Genomic DNA, 8,852 nt, shown 5'->3' on the forward strand with positions numbered 1-8,852 from the left:
AAGTCCATATTGTTAGATGCCACAGCAGCCCTTTTGGGCAATGAGCTCCTCTTCCCAAGATGCTATCAGCCTCCAAATGCCTCATCTTGGGAGAGAAGGAAGGAGTCTCAGTGCCTTCTCTCCTCCCAGTCTCTCCTGCACCCCGGTGCTGCCCAGAACCCTGACACCAGTTCTCAAGGGCCAAGGGAGTCTTGGGCCAAGGTAACAGGCAGGCCTCCCCTGGCAGTGACCTGACAACACCCACCCTACCCTGGCAAGGGCCTAAGGTCACGGCTCAGGTGTAGACCTGCCTTTGAACCCTAGCTATGTGCCTCTGGGCAAGTCATCTATCCACCCTAGCCTCACCCTACACTGTGCGTCAAAGCATCCCCCCACACTGGGTTGTTGGGGGGTTGAAATGGGACGGTGCTCGGGAGTGAAGAGCCTGGCTTGCTGTAAGCTCTTAGCACACGTTAGGCAGAACCACACAGCACTTGCTGCTAAACCCACCCTAACTAGTATCAGTTACAAGAAACAGAAACCCACCTCAAAAGAGAGCTCAAGTCAAAAGGAGATTGAAACACAAACCAAAACCACTATTAGACACTACTTCATACACAGTTAGATGGCTATGATGAAGAAAGAATGAAAGAAAGGAAGGAAGGAGGAAAGAAAGAAGGAAAGAGAGGGAGAGAAAGAAGGAAAGAAAGACAGAAAGAAAGAAAGAAAAGGAAGGAAAAAAGAAAGGAAAAAGAATTGGAACCCTTGTGCATTGCTAAAAGGAATGTAAAATGGTGCAGCCACTGTGGAAAACGGTATGGCAGTTCCTCAAAAAGTTAAACATAGAATTATTATATGATCCCGCAATTCCACTTCTGTGTATACACCCCAAAGAATTGAAAGCAGCATCTCAAACAGATACTTGTACACCCATGTTCACAGCAGCATTATTCAAAATAGTCAAAAGGTAGAAGCAACCCAAGTGTCCATCAATAGAATAATGGATAAACAAAATATGGTCCATCCAGACAATGGAATATTATTCAGCCTTAAAAAGGAAGGAAATTCTGACACACGCTACGACATGCATGGACCTTGAAAACATTATGCTATGTAAAATAAACCAGTCACAAAAGGACAAATATTATGTAATTTCTCCTAGATGAGGTACCTAGAATAGTCAAATACATAGAGATAGAAAGCAGAATAGTGGTTGCATGGGCCTGGGGGAGGAGAGAATGGGGGGTTAGTGTCTAATGGGGACGGAGTTTCAGTTTAGGATGATGAAAGCGTTCTGGAGATGGATGGTGGTGATGACTGCACAGCAATGTGAATATCCCTAATGCCACTCAACTGCACACTTAAAAATGGTTAAAATGGTAAATTTCAGGTTATGCATACTTTACCTCAATTTTTTAAAAGTTTAAAAACATCTTACCAAGAAAAAATAAGCAGATCAGACAAATATAAGAAGATATTTACAGTTACAGAATCTGGGTGATGTTCTACGGGGATGTGCTATACCCCTCTGCCTACTTTTGTTTTCTATAATTTATTTATTTTATTTATTTTTGGCTGTATTGGGTCTCCGTTGGTGCGCGCGGGCCTTCTCTAGTTGTGCAGAGTGTGGGCTACTCTTCGTTGCGGTGCGCATGCTTATTGTGGTGGCTTCTCTTGTTGCAGAGCATGGGCTCTAGGCACGCGGGCTTCAGTAGTTGCAGCACTTGGGCTCAGTAGTTGCGGCACGTGGGCTCAGCAGTTGGGGCTCGCCAGCTCTAGATGTAGGCTCAGTAGTTGTGGTGCACGGGCTTAGTTGCTCCGCGGCATGTGGGATCTTCCCAGACCAGGGATCAAACCCGTGTCCCCTGCATTGGCAGGCGGATTCTTAACCACTGTGCCACCAGGGAAGTCCCCAAAACTATTTTCATAATAAAGTGAAAAATAAAAACGAGGGAATTAAGTTATCAATCCTGCCTCTTCATTCCCTTCTAGCAGAGGTATGCATCCACGTCCTTGACATTGGGCATAGCCATCTGTCTTAGTTTGTATAAAGTACCATAGACTGGGTGGCTTATAAGCAACAGAAATTTCTCAGTTTGGGAGGCTGGAGATCCAAAATCAAGGGGCCAGCATGGTCAGGCTCTGGTGAGAACCCTCTTCCTGGTTCACAGTCGGCACCTTCTCACTGTGTGCTCACGTGGGGAAAGGGGCTGGGGAGGTCTGTGGGGTCTCTTTTATAAAAACACTGATCCCATTCATGAGACTGGAGCCCTCACCACCTACCAAAGGCTCCACCTCCTAATACCATCATATTTGAGGGTTAGGATTTCAACATCTGAATTTTCGGGGGACACAAACCTTCAGACCAGAGAGCCACGTGACTTGCGTTGACCAATGGGATGGCAGTGATATGCACTGAGCAGACTTGAAATGCGCTTGCACAAGGAACCTGCTCTCTTGCATGGCTGAGACAGCCCCAGAAAGAACACACTTAGGGGCTCTTGCTGGTCTAAGGAGGACAAGAAACATGCGGAGCAAATCTGGACCCAACCCACAGCCCGGAGCCAAGCCTGGATCTGCTGAAACCCAGCAAGCTCACAGACATGACAGCAAAAAATCAACGCTTACTGTGCAATGCCACTGAGAATGTGGGGCTGTTTGTTATAGGGCCTAATTATGGCAGTAGCTGACTGATACATGGAGTTTCTCATGGAACACAAGAGAAGTCACTAGTCTGTACTGCATCTGACAGACAGGTGCTCTCTGGCTAAGACAAGCAGAAAAGTAGCTTATGGGTGTATTGGTTAGCACTGAACAGCCTGCATAGAACAGCACTGCTGGACCCTCACTGCATGCTGTCTGACCCTACCATAGGCCCTGGGAAGGCTGTCTGGACACCAAACAACCAAGAGGACAAATGTCCACCACCAGCAGGAGTGCAAGGAGGGGCTGGAGGCAGGCTTGGGCTCTCAGCTCTGCCTCTGCTCCTTCCTGGGACGCAGACTTCGTCACACAGGCTCCTCGTCACCTCCTGGGCCCTGTGCATCCACATGCACCAGCTTCCCAGGCTTCAGCCACCTTGAGGGAGACCTGCTTCTCTTCCTCAGCTGAAGAACCCCTTAGGTGAGGTGCCCATGAGCTCCCACCATAACCCTGCTGAGGGCAGGGAGGGAGGTTCCCGGAGGTGAGAAAGAGAAGGCAGGGGAAGCAATAGGTGTCACTGCGGTGGGGGGGGGGGGTGTCTCATAGACGTGGATTCAAGCCTCCGCTCCGACATTCACTCACTTGTGACTTGGGGTCATTGTCCAAGTCAGGTGTGATATGAAAGTCAGTTGTTCGACAACCTCATTCGTAGAACTGCTAGGATGTACGGAAACCCCTGGCACATAGCAGATGCTCAAGAAAAGCACACAAACAGCAATGCTGACAGCAGCTCTGGAAGGAGAGCTGAGTGCATGGGGAGGGCTGCCGACGACAGGAGCTGTAGGCTGGGAGGGCGCACACCCCCACTGAGCTGTGCTCAATGCGCCCCAACTCTGCCCACATCTCCCGCTTGTTAAACACAACAGGAGGCAGAGGAAGAGGGAACCCACCGGCGTGGACCGTAGGGCAGCCTTCCGGTCACAGAGCAGGCGGGGGGTGGTGGGGTACGGAAAGATGACAGGGGATATCTGGCCGGGGACATCCAGTTCCCTGAGGGCTGCCCAAGTGAGAGCCCCTTCACTGTGCTTCCTGAGCTCTCCCCCCACTCGCAGACACACATCCTCATTTGAGGTGTCCCCTGGGGTCATCTCCAACCCTCTGTCCCCTCATCTCCAGGTCTATGAGTCAGTCAGTTCCATCCCCCCTTTCCTCCTCCCCACAGATCAGAGCTGTCATGGCTTCTCCATCCCCATTGCGGTGGTCTCGGCCCAGCCCCCGCCATGGCTCATCTGGACCAAGCACTCTGGTCTCCAAACAGCTCCCCAGCTGCATCTCCCCTCCCCAGCCCGTGTGCCCCACGGCTGCATGGCTGGGGTTTCTAAGGCAGGTCTCCCCGTGCCTGCAGGTGCCTGCTCTCCCATTCACTGTGGTCCAGCGGCCACAGAGGCAGGGGCTGACACCCCCCTACCCTGCGCAGTGCTCAGGGCCCCCACCTCCCCTGGGGATCACAGATGCAGCAGAGCACGGGTCCTCGAGCCAGACAAAAGGGGGTGTGAGCCCAGCTTTGTCACTCCGTTTACTCACATTCATTCATTCACTCATTCATTCAACAAACCCTCATCTGTGCTAGGTTCTGCCCTGAGCTCTGTAGACCCATCAGGGAACAAGTCCACGCCCCTACCTTCATGGGCTCTGCACTGAAGGGTAAGGGAGTTAGTCCTCATAATGTGCTTAGAACAGGGCCTGGCGTGGAGTAAAGGCTGTAGAGATAGTCGCTGTTATTATGAATTGCTAGCACCCACCTAGCGAGCCAGCCGTCTCCAGGCTGACAGCGTCCCGCCCTCCTTGGTCCCACAGATGCCCGGATGTTTACATGTCTGATCCCACCACCACAGCCTGGAGGGCTGGATCGCTGCCTATTTTCCTGTCACCCCCTAGGCCCACACAGGGGCTGGGGGCACAGTGGACGTGCTGGACTCAGCGGAGAGAGACCCATGGAGCCCAGAGCCAGCCCACAGGTCCCCTGCGGTGGGGTGCCTCTGCCCCGAGGGACATGGGACCGTGTGCAGAGCCTGGCCCCAGGACAGGAGTCCAGCGTGCTGGGCAAGTGCTCCCAACGTTGGGACATGCCCTGTCCCCACTCCTTGGGGGAAGGGAGGTCCCTGCTTGCCTCTTGGAAGATAAATGAAGCAGAGCTGGGGCGGAGGGGCAGAACCTTGCAGCGAGGGGCCAGCGAGTAGGGGCTCGCAGCCTGTACCCTTCTCTGGGCGAAGGCAAAGTATGAACCCTGGTGGTGCTGAGGGAACCCAGAGTGCAAACTCCACATCTAGCTGTGGGCCGGCGCCGGCACAGTCGGGGGCCTTCCCTTCGTCATCTTCAGCGAAGCATTTACAGTCAATAAACGGGCTAATTAATTCTCTTCAAAGACCTCTCAATTATTCATCCTGGGCTACAGACAGAATAATTAGAGCATCGCCCACTCACAGCTCTGAAAGTAGAAGCAGGCTGGGCCACAGAGCTGAGCCCCCTGGGCCCACACAGCCTCAGGGGTCCCCAGGGGCCCCTCCCCCATAGAGACAAGGCAGGCTTTATCCCTGGGGCGCAGCAGGATGGAACCCCTCTTCTCCCTCAAACTTGCAAGCAGCCCAGATCATTACCCTCACTTCTCAGGGGAGGAAGGCAAGACCCCAAGCAGTCAGTGACTTCTTTTGCCCAACAGCCCATCAGAGCAGACCTACGTACACAAAGCCAGGCTCCGGGCATGCAGCCTCCCTTGGGGGGCTGCCAGGTGTGGGCAGTGGGGCTGCTGGACTTGAGCTGAGCCCTCTCTGCCTCTAGGAGAGAGGTCTGTGCTGGGAGGAGGGGCAGAGGAGGGAGAGGGGAGAGCGAATCCGCCAGCAACTGCAGGCCAGGCTAGGTAGGTCTGCTGCCACACCGACTGCAGCGGAAGGCACCCTTGGGCGGCTGCAGCCCAGCGGGGACCCTGGGGTTCCACCGGGAGCAGTCCTGGCGCCCCAGCAAGACTCCTCCAAGGCGGCAACGGTGGGGAGCTAGCTTCCCTTCTCCACTCCAACTTCCTGGAGTTGCTGAAGTCCCATCCTGGGGCCCTGAGGGAGAAGGCAGCCGGCCTGCCCCTGTCCACCTTCTCCTCTCCAGGTCCCCCACTGCCAGCTCTCACTCCCCTGACTCCCCCAAAGAGCGTCGGCTGGCCGGCAGGCGAAGGGTTAACTCCCAGCCAATCCCAGACCGCGCCGAGTAGGGGGTGGGGGGCCCGGGGGCGTGCCTGTCGGGAAGTATGGATTTCTGCAGTGGTTTTACTGGAAAAGCTGTAGCTGTAGGTGGGAGGGGGTCACCATGGCAACTTCTGGCTATGGGAACAGGTTGGCTGGTGGGAACCAATTCTTCCAGGGGCCCAATGGGGCCCTGCTGGCGCTTGGCACCCGGGAGGGGGGCCCTCGGCTGCCTCCCGGAGGATCCTCACTTCTTGGGGCGGCACAGAGACCCTCCTCAACCTGGAATTACCGCCTTCCCCACCTCCCTCCGGCAACACTCCCCCAGGGCTGGGCCCCAGACTCAGCCGCCCCGCCCCCACCCGCTGAAGCGCGCCCCACACCCGAGCTGTTAATCGATGAACCAATTACCCAGGGCCGCCCGGAGCTCGCGGGAATCTCCCTCTGAAAGAGCTTTACCTCCGGAGACATCCTCGACTCCGAGGCCTGGGGTGAAACTCAGGGAATGCCATGCATGAGCCTCCCCTTCCCTGGCCCTGCCCAACCAAGGGAGTCTAGATTCCAGGGGGCCCAAGAGCTCACCCCAACCCGGCCCCTACCCAGCCCCGACCGGGAAGATTCCTCCCAACGCGGCAAGTTCAAGGAAGTCCTCCCCACCCCCAGCATAAACATGCACACCCTCTCTGCAAGGGACAAGGGCCCCGCCCTCCCCCCTCGAAGCCCCAGATGGGGAGGGGAAGGCAGCCCCCACGCACAGGGGGCTCCTGGGTGCACTTCCAAATCTCCATGCCCTCTGCCCCCGTGGAATTCCAGGCAGCTGGGGTAGACGCCACCCAGCGCCCCTCCCCATCGCAGGCGCCCCCTACCCCCAGCCAGACCTCCCATCGGGACCCTCTGCCGAGGCTTCCCAGGCCGCTGATTCAGCCCTCGGCCCCAGAGGGCCTCGTGGGTGCGGCTGGGACGAGGGTTAGGCCAGGGTTCGCTGGGCACTGCCGGTGGGGGGAGTCGGGGGGGCTCCCGGGCCCTCCATGCTCAGGTTCCTGGGGGCCTGGAGGATTGGCCTCGAAGACCCCCCCCTGCAAATCCTGCACACGTGGGGGGGCGGGTGCAAGGAGGGGTGTGTGCACGGGAGGCGCTTCCAGGAATCTCCAGTGGCGCTGCCCAAACGGCCAGGAATAGAGGGCATATACAGGACATAAGCAGCTCGAGGGACCTGCTGGGGAGGGGGGCCAAGTGAAGGGGCAGGCCCGGCCCACTACCCTCCCATTGCTCCAGGAAAGACCACCCGCCTGAGTCCACGTGGGCACCAATCCCTGCTCTGCTGGAGGTCCTTAGGCTGGTGACTCCTCTGAACCTCAGTTTCCTCATCTATAAAATGGGCAGGAAATGTCTCCAGGGGATGGTGAGCACTAAAGAAGACCATAATGCCCCGGCTCGTTAACAGGTGCGGGGTCCCAAGGTCACGCCCATTCTCTTCTCCTGCCACCTCCACCAGGCAAGAGCAGGGACCCTTCTTAAGGCTTCCTGGGTTGCTGCTGAAAGATGTGGTTCTCCACTCTCCTTCGCGTCCACCAGGGACTCACCGGGGAGAACTGGCCCCCCGGAGTGGCGCCCCCTGTTATGGGGATCGGGGCAGGTCAGAGCCCAGAGAGGTTAAGCCGCCCCAGGTGTTAATTCCCGCAGGCCGGATACCCGTTGCGGTTTCCCAACGCCCATCAGGGCCTGAAAGAATCAAAGCGACCGTGAATGGGGTCCTTCCTTCCCTCACCCCCGGGCTGATTTAGGGGACGCCTAAACTAGCTTCCCCTGGCTCCCCACTGCTCCTCCACAGTCCCCTCCCCGCCCCCGCTCCTGCCCTGGGCTTCCATCTCGCGCTCTCAGATCTGCCGAATCCCGATAAAACGTTTGGGGGAGATAAGTGCTGCGTATAAATAATTAAGACCACATGCATATTCGCCAACAGAAAAAAAGTTTAAAACCCCCATTCCGGGAACAGCTGCCTGCGTGGGGTCGGGCGAGACTGCCGAGGCCCACCCCTACCCCAGTTGAAGCCCGCCCCCGCTTACCCCCCCTTGCTCCTTGTGGAGGGTCTGCCGGGGCTCCTTCCCCAGAGAGCCCCTCCCCCAACCCAGGGGGACTGTCTCCCTGCTTGGCCCAGAGTGGGCAGAGTGGGCCGGGAGAGGGTGGCAGAGAGGCTCTGAGCCCACCGGTGGGGTGAGGGAGACCAGCACCACCATGGGGGTGGCCCTCACACACCCTCGGAGGCCAAGCCCCTGGCAGGATCCGCCACCCCAAGGCCAAGCACCCATGGGTGCTCAATAAACATTTACAGAATAAACGAATGAATGAACCAGCAAACTAACTGACCCCAGGTTTCAGGGGACTGTCTGTCCTGAGCGCTGGCAGAGGGCAGGCAGCCCTCATCCCCAACCAGCTGCTGGCAGACACGTTTCCCAGGTGCAGCTTGTGGGCCTTAGGTGAGAAGGCTGGAAGTACTTCCAGAGGGAGTCAGGCCACAGGCCAGGAGAGTGGAGCTGCCCTCCCACCCCCCCACACCCGCAGGAGGGTCAGCACAAGATGGTGCAGGGCTAAAGGGAGGCTTGCCCTGTCGTGCCCCTGCTCAAGAACCTGCCATGGCTCCCTCCTGACAGCAATGTCTAATGCCTGTGTGGAGCTGTCCCCCCGGTAGCCTGCCCTCTCTCCACAATGCATGCACATCCTGTCTCTCTCGGGGTCCACTTCCCATCTTCGGAAGGAAGGCTCTCCCAGCCCTCTACTCTTGCTTTTCTCATCCACATCTATTCAGGTATTTCCTTAACACCCATGCTCCAAGCCCCGTGCTGGGATCCTGAGAACGAAGGACACAGGTCTCGCCCTCAAGTAGCCTGCAGCCCAGTGAGGGACACTGGCAAGTGACTGGTAACGAGGCTCTGAGGTAAGCCAGGTGCAGAGGAAACAGGGAGAAAAAGGTGTGTCTTGGCAGAGGGTTGAGGGCTATCA

The sequence above is a fragment of the Lagenorhynchus albirostris genome, chromosome 20 (assembly GCF_949774975.1).
Source record: "Lagenorhynchus albirostris chromosome 20, mLagAlb1.1, whole genome shotgun sequence".
NCBI classification, from domain to species: Eukaryota; Metazoa; Chordata; class Mammalia; order Artiodactyla; family Delphinidae; genus Lagenorhynchus; species Lagenorhynchus albirostris.